Source organism: Bos indicus, chromosome 23, assembly GCF_029378745.1.
Source record: "Bos indicus isolate NIAB-ARS_2022 breed Sahiwal x Tharparkar chromosome 23, NIAB-ARS_B.indTharparkar_mat_pri_1.0, whole genome shotgun sequence".
NCBI lineage: Eukaryota > Metazoa > Chordata > Mammalia > Artiodactyla > Bovidae > Bos > Bos indicus.
In genome coordinates this window covers 12,795,138-12,808,505 of record NC_091782.1, presented here as the reverse complement: position 1 = coordinate 12,808,505, position 13,368 = coordinate 12,795,138, and the positions used below count along the sequence as shown (strand labels likewise).

Genomic DNA, 13,368 nt, shown 5'->3' with positions numbered 1-13,368 from the left:
GTAAGCGTCTTTTAATTTCATGGCTGCAGTCACCATCTCCAGTGATTTTGGAGCCCAAAAAAATAAAGTCTGACGCTGTTTCCCCATCTATTTCCCAGGAAGTGATGGGACCAGATGCCATGATCTTCGTTTTCTGAATTTTGAGCTTTAAGCCAACTTTTTCACTCTCCACTTTCACTTTCATCAAGAGGCTTTTGAGTTCCTCTTCACTTTCTGCCATAAGGGTGGTGTCATCTGCATATCTGAGGTTATTGATATTTCTCCTGGCAATCTTGATTCCAGCTTGTGTTTCCTGCAGTCCAGCGTTTCTCATGATGTACTCTGCATAGAAGTTAAATAAGCAGGGTGACAATATACAGCCTTGACGTACTCCTTTTCCTATTTGGAACCAGTCTGTTGTTCCATGTCCAGTTCTAACTGTTGCTTCCTGACCTGCATACAGATTTCTCAAGAGGCAGGTCAGGCGGTCTGGTATTCCCAGCTCTTGAAGAATTTTCCACAGTTTATTGTGATCCACATAGTCAAAGGCTTTGTCATAGTCAGTAAAGCAGAAATAGATGTTTTTCTGGAACTCTCTTGCTGTTTCCATGATCCAGTGGATATTGGCAATTTGATCTCTGGTTCCTCTGCCTTTTCTAAAACCAGCTTGAACATCAGGAAGTTCACGGTTCACGTATTGCTGAAGCCTGGCTTGGAGAATTTTGAGCATTACTTTACTAGTGTGTGAGATAAGAGCAATTGTGCGGTAGTTTGAGCATTTAGTAGTTGTGAAATTATAATTGTTGCACACTGTCTTGAACGGTTTTCTGTCCCTTCCTAGAAATACTGGTTCTTATTTTTTTACATCATTCACAATTTTCTCACAAAGTTTTTATCATATATATCACATAGTAATACAGTGTTATAATCTTGTGGTTTTTAGGATAGTTAAGAAAAGAAGGAAAAATACAGTCTTTCATATTAACCCACGTATACACAAATTCTGGTGCTCCTCATTTTTAGCTATGGATTTGGGTCATTTTCTGGTATCATTTCCTTTCAGCCTAAATTATTTCCTTTAGTCTATCTTATAACAGAGCATAGCAATGCTTCCTGTTTTTACCTAGTATTGTCTTTATTTTGGTTTCGTTTTTGAAGGACAGTTTTGCTGGATATAGAATTCTTCATTCAGCACGCTGCATATGTCAACCCACTGTTTTCTCCCTTGTTTTGGATGAGATTCAGCCAACAGTTGTATTAATTAATGCTCTCTTTATGTGGGGTCATTTTTCTCTTGCTACTTTCAGATTTTCTCTTTGTCTTTGAACACTAGACTAGGATGTGTCTAGGAGTGGATCTCTTTGTATTAATCTTACTTAAGGTTTGTTGCATTCTTGGATATATAGATTCATGTTTTCATCAGATTTGGGAAGTTTATGCCCATTATTTATAAAAAGTTCTGCCCCTTATTCTCTCAACTCCCCTTTGGATACAACCATTAGACACATGTTGTATGTCTAATGTCTGTAGGATGTTGTCCCACAGGTCTTTGACCACCGATTATTGTTTTCAGTTAAAAAAAAAACTTCAGATTGGGTAATTTCTATGAATTTATATTTGAGTTCAATGATTCTTTTTCCTGCCATCTAGAATCTGCTGCTAAGCCCCTCTAATGAATTTTTCATTTAGTTATTATACTTTTTGTGGTAACTCATATCTGCTGCTGCTGTTGCTAAGTTGCTTCAGTCATGTCTGACCTTGTGCTACCCCACAGACGGCAGCCCATCAGGCTCCACCATCCCTGGGATTCTCCAGGGAAGAGCACTGGAGCGGGTTGCCATGTCCTTCTCCAATGCATGAAAGTGAAAAGTGAAAGTGAAGTCGCTCAGTCGTGTCTGACTCTTAGCGACCCCATGGACTGCAGCCTACCAGGCTCCTCCATCCATGGGATTTTCCAGGCAAGAGTACTGGAGTGGGGTGCCATTGCCTTCTCCAGGTAACTCATATATTACATATAATTTACCATTTCTAAAGGTATATAATTCAGTGGCATTAAGTACATTCATATTGTTGTGCAACCTTCACCACTATTCATCTCTAGAACATTTTCATCCTCCCAAAATTGTTATCATTAAACAATAACTCCTATTCCTCCTCTCCCCTTAATCCTTGGAAACCACCATACTTCTTTCTATCTGTATGAACTTGTATTCTAAGTATTGCATATAAGTGGAATCATACAATATTTGTCCTTTTGTGACTCTCTTTGCTTAGCATAATGTCTTCAAAGTTCATCCATGTTGTAGCATGTGTCAGAATTTCCTTCCTTTTTAAGGTTGAATAATATTCCATTATATATATATATATAATCAAATATATATATAATCAAAATGTGATATATATATATCACATTTTGATTATTCATTAATCCATCAGTGGGTGCTTACATTGCTTCTACCTTTTGGTTATCATGAATAGATTTCTTGGAAAATGAGTATACAAGTATCTGCTTGTGTCCCTGCTTTCAATTCTCTTGGGTATATATCCAGAAATGGAATTACTGGATCATATGCTAATTCTATACTTGATATTTTTAGAAAATGCTATAGTATTTTCCATAGCAGCTGCACCATTTTACATCCCCACTATCAATGCACAAAGGTTCCAATTTCTCCACATCTCCACCAACACTTGTTATTTTCTGGGGATTTTTAGTGATTTTTTTGTTTTTTTTTTTTTATAATATCTATCTTAATGGGGGTGATAATGAAGTGACACTGCAATCTCATTATAGTTTTTATTTGCATTTTCCTAATGACTGGGGGCTTCCCTGGTGGCTCAAACAGTAAAAGAATCTGCCTGCAATGCAGGAGATCCAGGTTTGATCCCTTGGTCAGGAAGATCCCTTGGAGAAGGGAATGGCTCCCCACTCCAGTGTTCTTGCCTGGAGAATTCCATGGACAGAGGAGCCTGGAGGGCTACAGAGCATGGGCTAACAAAGGGTCGGCCACGACTGAGGGACTGAGTGACTCACAATGATTAGTGATGTTGAGCATCTTTTCATGTGCTTATGAGTCATTTACATATCTTCTTTGGAGAAATGCCTATTTAAGTCCTTTGCCCATTTTTCAGTGGGTCTTTGGGGGTTTTACTGAATTATGGGAGCTCTTTATATATTCCAGATACTAATTCTTCATTAGATATATGATTTGCAAATATTTTCTCTCATTCCACAGGCCACCTTTTCATCCTTTGATGAATTACATTTTTTAATTTTTTTTTTTGTTTTTTTTTTAGCTTCTGGCATCTTTTAATTTCCTAGAATCTGTATACAATTAACTCCAGCAGGGCAGTACTCAATACTGTTTAAGCCTCACATTTTAGATTAACTATTTAATATTATAAATGTGAATGCACATCCTCATAACTGGGAAACTAAATGACATAGATTTACTCATTATTTATGTAACCATACAAAATTTTATATGCAATGGGAGCTCTTATACCATAGAATCTGACCTTATAAATTATGCTATGCTAAGCTAAGTCACCTCAGCCATGTCCAACTCTGTGCGACCCCATAGACGGCAGCCCACCAGGCTCCCCCGTCCCTGGGATTCTCCAGGCAAGAACACTGGAGTGGGCTGCCATTTCCTTCTCCAATGCATGAAAGTGAAAAGTGAAAGTGAAGTCTCTCAGTCGTGTCTGACTCTTAGCGACCCCATGGATTGCAGCCTAACAGGCTCCTCCGTCCATGGGATTTTCCAGGCAAGAGTACTGGAGTGGGGTGCCATTGCCTTCTCCGGACCTTACAAACTAGCTTACATATAAAACACAGTTACTCTTTGCTCATCTGTCCTAACTTAGAAAGTGTTGCACCAATGCTTAAGATGTGATTAAAACAGATGCGTTCTCAACACAAGGTTAACAAACCTTGAGCTCCACCCTAGAAATACAAACCTATAAATCAAAAATTGTTTCACCAGAAATAGGTTATGAGCAACTCTTACCAAAGTAGTACTATAGGGAGTTACAATGTTGACCAAAAGAAGACACAGGTTTCTCACTGAACTTTTTTTAATGGGTGTCAAATTTTGTAACAGATTTTTGGTCAAGTTGTTTTCATTAAAAAGTAGTGATTTTAAAAACTAATAACTTAAACTGCCACACACAAAACATAGGGTCCACAAAAACATTCTCCTTTCTTTCTGAAAGTTTTATGATGCATTGTTGTCATTAACTGGTCTTTTACTATTAAACTTAAATGGCCAATTGAGACAAACTGTCTGAGATCGTTCTTTCACTGCTGATTAAGACTGAGGTGGCAGTTATTGGGGATAGTATTCATTTAGCCTTCTGAGCTTTCTGGGCAGACTTGGTGACCTTGCCAGCTCCAGGTGCCTTCTTGTCCGCTGCTTTGACACCACAGCGACTGTCTGTCTCATATCACGCACAGCAAAATGGCCCAGGGGAGGACAGTCAGAGAAGCTCTCGACACACATGGGCTTGCCAGGAACCATATAAATGATGGCAGCATCACCAGATTTCAAGAATTTAGGGCCATCTTCCAGCTTTCTCCCAGAACGATGATCAGTCTTCTCGTTCAACTCAGCAAACTTGCAAGCAATGTGAGCTGTGTGACAATCCAGCACAGGTGCATATCCAGCACTGATTTGGCCTGGATGGTTCAAAATAAGCACCCGACCTGTGAAGCCAGCTGCTTCCATTGGTGGGTCATTTTTGCTGTCACCAGCCACATTGCCACAACGAACATCTTTGACAGACACATTCTTGACATTGAAGCCCACATTGTCCCCAGGAAGGGCTTCACTCAGTGCTTCATGGTGCATTTCTACAGACTTCACTTCAGTTGCCACATTGACTGGAGCAAAGGTGACCACCATGCTAGGTTTGAGAACACCAGTCTCCACACGACTCACAGGGACAGTACCAATACCACTGATTTTACAGACATCCTGGAGGGGGAAATGCAAGGGTTTGTCAGCTGGGCGAGTTGGTGGCAGGATGCAATCCAGAGCTTCAAGCAGGGTGGTTCCACTGGCACTGCCGTCCTTTCAGGTGGCTTTCCGTCCCTTGAACCACGACGTGTTAGCACTTGGCTCCAGCACGTTGTCACCACCCCATCCAGAAACTGGCACAGATGCTACTGTGTCGGGGTTGTAGCCGATTTTCTTAATGTAGGTGCTGACTTCCTTAACAATTTCCTCGTATCTCTTCTGACTGTAGGGTGGCTCAGTGGAATCCATTTTGTTAACTCCAACAATTAGTTGTTTCACACCCAGAGTGTAAGCCAGAAGGGCATGCTCACGGGTCTGTGCGTTCTTGCAGATACCGGCTTCAAATTCACCAGCACCAGCAGCAACAATCAGGACAGCACAGTCAGCCTGGGATGCGCCTGTGATCATGTTTTTGATGAAGTCTCTGTGTCCTGGAGCATCAATGATGGTAACATAGTACTTGCTGGTCTCAAACTTCCACAGGGAGATATCAATGGTGATATCACGCTCACGTTGGGCTTTAAGTTTGTCCAAGACCCAGGCATATTTCAAGGAGCGCTTTCCCATCTCGGCAGCCTCCTTCTTGAACTTTTCAACTGTTCTGTTGTCGATCCCGCCACATTTGTAGATCCGATGGCCAGTCGTGGTGGACTTTCCTGAATCTACATGCCCAATGACAACGATGTTGATATGGGTCTTTTCCTTTCCCATTTTTGCTTAGGTTTAATGGTGGTTTTCACGACACATGTGTCCTGGCAGCAAACCCGTTGTAAAAAAGCTCAAGTTTTTAATTGTGATGAAGTCCAATTTATCTATTTTCTCTTTTGTTGCCTGTATTTCTGACATCATATCCAAATAATTATTGCCAGGTATAATGACATGAAGATTCTCTCCTATATTGTAATATTTTGAGTTTTATAGTTTTACTCTTCCACTTAGGTCTTGAATCCATCTTGAGTCCATTGTTGTAGGTGATGTAAAGGTCCAACCTCCTCTTCTTGCGTATGGATATTCAGTTTTGCCAACACCACTTGTTTTTTTTTTAAGATTTATTTATTTATTTTTATTTTTTTGGCTGTGGTGAGTCTTATTGCTGCACATGGGCTTTCTCTAGTTGCAGGACGTGGGGGCTACTCTCTAGGTACGTGTGTGGGCTTCTCATTGCAGTGGCTTCTCTCAGTGGAGCACGGACTCTAGCTGCGTGGGCTTCAGTAGTTGTAGCACGTGGGATCAGTATCTGTGGCTCCTGGGCTCCCAAGCACAGGCTCAGTAGTTGTGGCACACAGGCTTAGTTGCCCCATGGCATGTGGGGTCTTCCCAGACCAGGGATCAAATTGGTGTCCCTTGCATTGCAAGGTAGATTCTTAATCACTGGACCACCAGGGAAGCCTTCCAACACCACTTGTTCAGAAGACTGTCCTTTTCCCGTTGAGGTCCTTGCATCTTTGTCAAAAATCATTTACAATCACTTGACCATGGAGACTTCCCTGGTGATCCAATGGTTAAGACTCCATGCTTCCACTTTGGGGGACAGGGGTTCAATCCCTGGTCAGGAAACTAAGATCCCACATGCTGTGCGATGCAGCCAACAATTAAAAGAAAAAAATTTTTTTAAGTCACTTGACCATATGGGTTTATTTCTGGGTTCTCTATTGCAGGGGTCCCCAATCCCTGGGCCACAGACTAGTACTGTTTTGAAGTCTGTTAGGAACGGGACCACACAGCGGGAGGTGAGTGGCAGGCAAGTGAACAAAGCTTCATCTGCCACTCCCCATAGTTCACATCACCGCCTGAACCATATCCCCCTCATTCCATGGAAAAAATGTTTTTCATGAAACTCATCCCTCGTGTCAAAAATGTTAGACACCACTGCTCTATTCTATTCCATTGGTTGATATGTCTGTCTTTATGCCAGCACCACACCGTGTTGATTGCTAGAGATTCCATATGAATTTTAGGATAGATATTTCTGTTTCTGCAAAAAAAAAAAAAATTAATGTTGTTGGCATTTGGATAGGGATTGCATTGGTTTTATAGATTATTTTGAGCTGTTACTGTATTCTTCAACTCCAGAATATCCTTGGGTTCTTATTATTTCTATCTCCTTATTGAAAATCTCTATTATTGATTCATTGTGATCATAATTGCTTTGAATTCTTTAAATATAATTTCCTTTAGTTCTTTGAACATCCTTATAACAGCCTCTTTGAAGTCGTTGTCTGCTAAATTCAGTATCAATAGTCACTCAGAGTCAATTTATATTAACTGTTCTTTTCCAAGTATGGGTCATACATTTCCATTTCTTTGTGTGTCTTATAATTTGTTGTTGCTGTTCTTGTTGTAAATTGGACATTTTAGATATCTTGTAGTGAGTCTGAATTCTAATTCCCCCCTGCAGGTTACTGTTATTTCTATTTGTTTATCTGTTTATTGTTTCTCTGACTAGTAACTTGTCTGGGCTAAATCCATGAAATCTGTCTCTCCAGCAGAATACAGCTACAACTTCTGTCATTTTTAAGTTATTTTTATTTCTGTCTTCCTGAAGTACTTACCTCATGTACTTCACAACTGAGTGACTAGCCACTGATCAAACAGAGCTTTTGTCCAACCACCTCAAGCCACTAAACAATCTTCTGTCCTCTACTGACAGGTCTGTGTATGGGGGGGAGTGTATTCATAGTTTAGGCCACCATTTTCACTCTTAAAATTATGACCAACCTAGATAGCATATTCAAAAGCAGAGACATTACTTTGCCAACAAAGGTCCGTCTAGTCAAGGCTATGGTTTTTCCAGTGGTCATGTATGGATGTGAGAGTTGGACTGTGAAGAAAGCTGAGTGCCAAAGAATTGATGCTTTTGAAGTGTGGTGTTGGAGAAGACTCTTGAGAGTCCCTTGGACTGCAAGGAGATCCATCCAGTCCATCCTAAAGGAGATCAGTCCTGGGTGTTCATTGGAAGGACTGATGCTAAAGCTGAAACTCCAATACTTTGGCCACCTGATGTGAAGAGGTGACTCATTGGAAAAGACTCTGATGCTGGGAGGGATTAGGGGCAGGAGGAGAAGGGGACGACAGAGGATGAGATGGCTGGATGGCATCACCAACTTGATGGACAAGAGTTTGGGTGAAATCCAGGAGTTGGTGATGGACAGGGAGGCCTGGCATGCTGCAATTCATGGGGTTGCAAAGAGTCGGATACGACTGAGCAACTGAACTGAACTGAACTTTCACTCTTATCCAGCTTTTACTTATTGTTATGCCCTTCTATATTTCCTCTGCACATACACAAAACTTCAGGGTTGGCCAGGAGCATGTAGCTGATCGGGCCCTCTCTTATCTCTGTGCATGCATGCAGCTTCATCCTGGAAGCTTGCCCCAACCAAGGCTACAACCTTAAGATGGTAGAGCCACTGGCCCTCCTCACTGCTACCTCTGAGACTGTCCCTTCATCAACAACACTGTTGGGTGTTTTTGATCACTATCCTCTGTCCCCACTGACCAGAGCAGAGAAGGTGCTGGTCCTGACTGTCTTAAAATTCAGAACCTCTGTATCAAATAGCTGAGGGAGAGAGTGATGGAGCAGCCTCAGGCCAGAAAACCACAGATTCCCACTCTTCTTACCTGAAGTTCAGCAGTTTTTCAAGCATAAATGCTTCTCAGATTGTTGTATGATTTTGTTTCGTTTCTGGGGAAATGAAATGGGTGTTTTGTCACTTTTTTCTTTATGTCAACTATTGCTTTTGTCCCAGTTTCTTTTGGGGTCAATGAGATGCCGATCTCTTCACTTGGCCATACCTGAACATCTTGCCTCCAGTTTCCTTAAATGCTCAGGGAAATTCCTTGGTGGTCCAGTGGTTAGGACTCTGAGCTTCCACTACAGGGGGCACTGGTTTGATCCACGGTCAGAGAACTAAGATCCCACAAGCCACACAGATAGGCCAAACAAATAAACAAAAGACCTCTCAGTATTTTCTAAGGAAAATTAATATGCAAATACAGCCTGTACAAATACTATGTGTTCGTTTATACCTTTACTTCAAAACACAGACAATGTACAAAGAGAGTTTACAGTGCAAAAAAGCACCTGTGCTACTTGCAGAATGTGTAACTCTATACGTGGCCTATATTGTGTTAACACTACTAAATTATCTTACATAATATCCAGTAGCAGTTACTTCAACCATTAGACAGGTTTGAAAACAACACACTTCTTGACTGCACACTTGCTCACATTACCAAAGGCCAAGCTGCCTTATGGAGTGTTGCTGCTGCTACGTCACTTCAGTCGTGTCCGACTCTGTGCGACCCCATAGATGGCAGCCCACCAGGCTCCCCCGTCCCTGGGATTCTCCAGGCAAGAACACTGGAGTGGGTTGCCATTTCCTTCTCCAATGCATGAAGGTGAAAAGTGAAAGTGAAGTCGCTCAGTCGTGTCTGACTCTTAGCGACCCTGTGGACTGCAGCCTACCAGGCTCCTCCGTCCACGGGATTTTCCAGGCAAGAGCACTGGAGTGGGGTGAAGGATTCTCATTTGGACTATCTGGTTTGCAAAACCTGAACCAACAATGGAAACAACTTACCTCCTCTGTTTGATCTTGTTTGATCAACAAATAATTTTTGATAGAAATTCCTCAAAAGCAACAAAGATATCAGAGTTATCAGTGTGAGAAACACATTGATCCCTAGGTCCAGAGTTGCCCAGTAGCTGGCCAACTACATAACACAAAAACACAAGACCGTAATCATCTATTGTTGTCATTCTTCAGTCGCTAAGTTGTGTCCAACTCTTTCTGATCCCATAAACTGCAACATGCCAGACTTCCATGTTCTTTACTATCTCCTGGAGCTTGCTCAAACTCATGTCCATTGAGTAGATGATGCCATCCAACCATCTCATCCTCTGTTGCCCCCTTTTCCTCCTGCCCTCAGTCTTTCCCAGCATTAGGGTATTTGTCCAGTGAGTCAGCTGTTTGCATCAGGTGGCCAAAGTATTAGAGCTAAAGCTTCAGCATCAGTCCTTCCGTAAATATTCAAGGTTGATTTCCTTTACGATTGAATGACTCCTAAAGAAAATGGTGTATTATCTAATAGTATATCTAATAATACTGTAATTCTGAAGGAATGATGAGTAGAAATAATATTTTAAAATATCTACAGCAACTTAAATATATTTAAACAGCTATGGTTTCTATTGGTGACAAAGATAATCTAATATTCTGTGGCTTGTTGTCAATTGTATTAGTTATTGATTGCTACATAACAAATTGCCCCAATGTTTAGTACCTTAAAACAACACAATCTCACACCATTTCTGAGGGTGAGGCATCTAGGAGCCAACTTAGCTCAGTAATACAGGTTTCTCATGAGGTTGAAGTCAAGCCATTGGCCATCTGAAGGCTTGACTGGGCTGGAAGATCTACCTCCAAGCTCATTTATATAGTTGTTGGTAAAATGACTTGAGGAACACTATTTCATTCTGAGTGGCAATTTGTCCAGCTGAAAAACTTTAATGCTTGTTTCCCTTGCAGCTAGATGTGACTTTATACTACATGCTGGCCAATGATGTGTAATTAGAAGTTGTTGGGTGGAAATTCCAGGAAGTCTTAAAACTTTTGCTGTCATGGGCTCCTAGGCAACCCTCAAGGATGGTGAAGGATAGAGATAGGAAGAACTTGAGTCCTTAGTAACAACTGAGCCTCCCTTCAGCATTTATGGGGGTAGGGGTAATGGCTTGTTTAGGGCCCTCTATTAGCCTAACCTAATTCTGAAATGCATATACTATCTCATTTCACCCTCACAGAAACCCTGAGTGGAAGGATTTTTATTATCCTCATTTCATGGAAAGGAAATGAGGAGAGGTAACCTGACTTGCCCAAGCTCATATAGTAAGCCAGCTGTGTCTGACTCCCTGGCGAGCGCTCACGACCACTGGACCAGACAGCTGTGTACCCCGGGCAATAACGGTAGTAATAGCAATAGCTAACACAGGAACTCTTGCTGTGTTCCAGGCACTACGCTCCAGGCTACATACTTACCATTTCATTTAGTCTTCACAACAACCCCCATGACACAGGTATTACCATCCTTATTTTATGGATGAGAAAACTGAGGCTTGGAGAATGTAATTCATTTGCCCATGACTCAAAGAGACACACGGGGCCAATACATGACCTCATGTATACTTTAGAAAGCCATCTTGGGATAAGGTATGGGGCATGGATTAGAACAGAAAAGAGCAAAGACTAGGCACTTATTTAGAAAGCTCATCGAAGGATTTTGAGAAGCGAAGAGGAAGGGCTGAGCATGGTGCACTCTGTCCCAGGACCTGGCATTTAAGATGCGAAGTATGTTGGCTGAGGAAGCTCCTTGTAAGAAGCCATATGCAAGAGGATAACGTTAAGGACATATATGTCTCTCCTCTTGAACTTTTAGGAAGTTCCTTCCATTCCCCTTAGTCTCTCATCGCCTTTAACTTCCAGAATGTCCACTGTCCCAGTCTCACCCAATGTTTTTGAAGGGAAGATGATGAATGGAAGAGAAGAGGTGATAAATCTATTTGCTTTATAATGTTCAGTTCAGTTCAGTCATTCAGTCGTGTCCGACTCTTTGCGACCCCATGAATTGCAGCACACCAGGCCTCCCTGTCCATCACCAACTCCCGGAGTTCACTCAAACTCACGTCCATCAAGTCGGTGATGCCATCCAGCCATCTCATCCTCTGTCGTCCCCTTCTCCTCCTGCCCCCAATCCCTCCCACCATCAGAGTCTTTTCCAATGAGTCAACTCTTCGCATGAGGTGGCCAAAGTACTGGAGTTTCAGCTTTAGCATCATTCCTTCCAAAGAAATCCCAGGGCTGATCTCCTTCAGAATGGACTGGATGGATCTCCTTGCAGTCCAAGGGACTCTCAAGAGTCTTCTCCAACACCACAGTTCAAAAGCATCGATTCTTCGGCGCTCAGCCTTCTTCACAGTCCAACTCTCACATCCATACGTGACCACAGGAAAAACCATAGCCTTGACTAGACGAACCTTTGTTGGCAAAGTAATGTCTCTGCTTTTGAATATGCTATCTAGGTTGGTCATAACTTTCCTTCCAAGGAGTAAGCGTCTTTTAATTTCATGGCTGCAGTCACCATCTGTAGTGATTTTGGAGCCCCCCAAAATAAAGTCTGACACTGTTTCCACTGTTTCCCCATCTATTTCCCACGAAGTGATGGGACCTGCCGGAGTCCAGCTCCAGCAGCCAGGGATTCAACCTGAAGGGGTGAGCGGTGTCAGCGAGAAACTGAGGCAGCCTCTCAGTTTCCTTGGACTGCCTCTTTATTTCAAGCTTATGATCCTCTTTTATACTTTTACAAAAGCATTAGGTCAGAGGTTTGATATTTTCAGTTCCCACTGACCCAGATTTGTTGTCTCCATAAATCATTGTTGCCCCTCAAAAGGAGTTTCTGCCTCAGCGATTTTCTTATCTACTTTTTCTCATGTATCCTTGTGAATACACTGTAACTCATGCTAATGTCTGGGCTGCATACAACATTCCTCAGTTTATTTCTTATCTTTCTAAGTCCTGTTTGCCCCTAGTATCCTAAGCTCACTATTTCTTAGAAAGGGATTCTAGCTAATAATATCTCTAAAGTCCCTAATTTCTATAAGCTATAATGCAGAGTTCCAAAGAATAGCAAGAAGAAATAAGAAAGCCTTCTTCAGCGATCAATGCAAAGAAATAGAGGAAAACAACAGAATGGGAAAGACTAGGGATCTCTTCAAGAAAATCAGAGACACCAAAGGAACATTTCATGCAAAGATGAGCTCGATAAAGGACAGAAATGGTATGGACCTAACAGAAGCAGAAGATATTAAGAGATGGCAAGAATACACAGAAGAACTGTACAAAAAAGATCTTCACGACCCAGATAATCACGATGGTGTGATCACTGACCTAGAGCCAGATATCCTGGAATGTGAAGTCAAGTGGGCCTTAGAAAGTATCACTACGAACAAAGCTAGTGGAGGTGATGGAATTCCAGTTGAGCTGTTTCAAATCCTGAAGGATGATGCTGTGAAAGTGCTGCCCTCAATATGCCAGCAAATTTGGAAAACTCAGCAGTGGCCACAGGACTGGAAAAGGTCAGTTTTCATTCCAATCCCAAAGAAAGGCAATTCCAAAGAATGCTCAAACCACCGCACAACTGCACTCATCTCACACACTAGTAAAGTAATGCTCAAAATTCTCCAAGCCAGGCTTCAGCAATATGTGAACCGTGAACTTCCTGATGTTCAAGCTGGTTTTAGAAAAGGCAGAGGAACCAGAGATCAAATTGCCAACATCTGCTGGATCATCGAAAAAGCAAGAGAGTTCCAGAAAAACAT

At 41.9% G+C, this 13,368-nt stretch overlaps 1 pseudogene; it reads right to left on the bottom strand.

The window, feature by feature from the left end:
* Positions 1-3,532: 3,532 nt before the first annotated feature.
* Positions 3,533-6,303, bottom strand: LOC109576810 (elongation factor 1-alpha 1 pseudogene; annotated as a pseudogene).
* Positions 6,304-13,368: the final 7,065 nt, after the last annotated feature.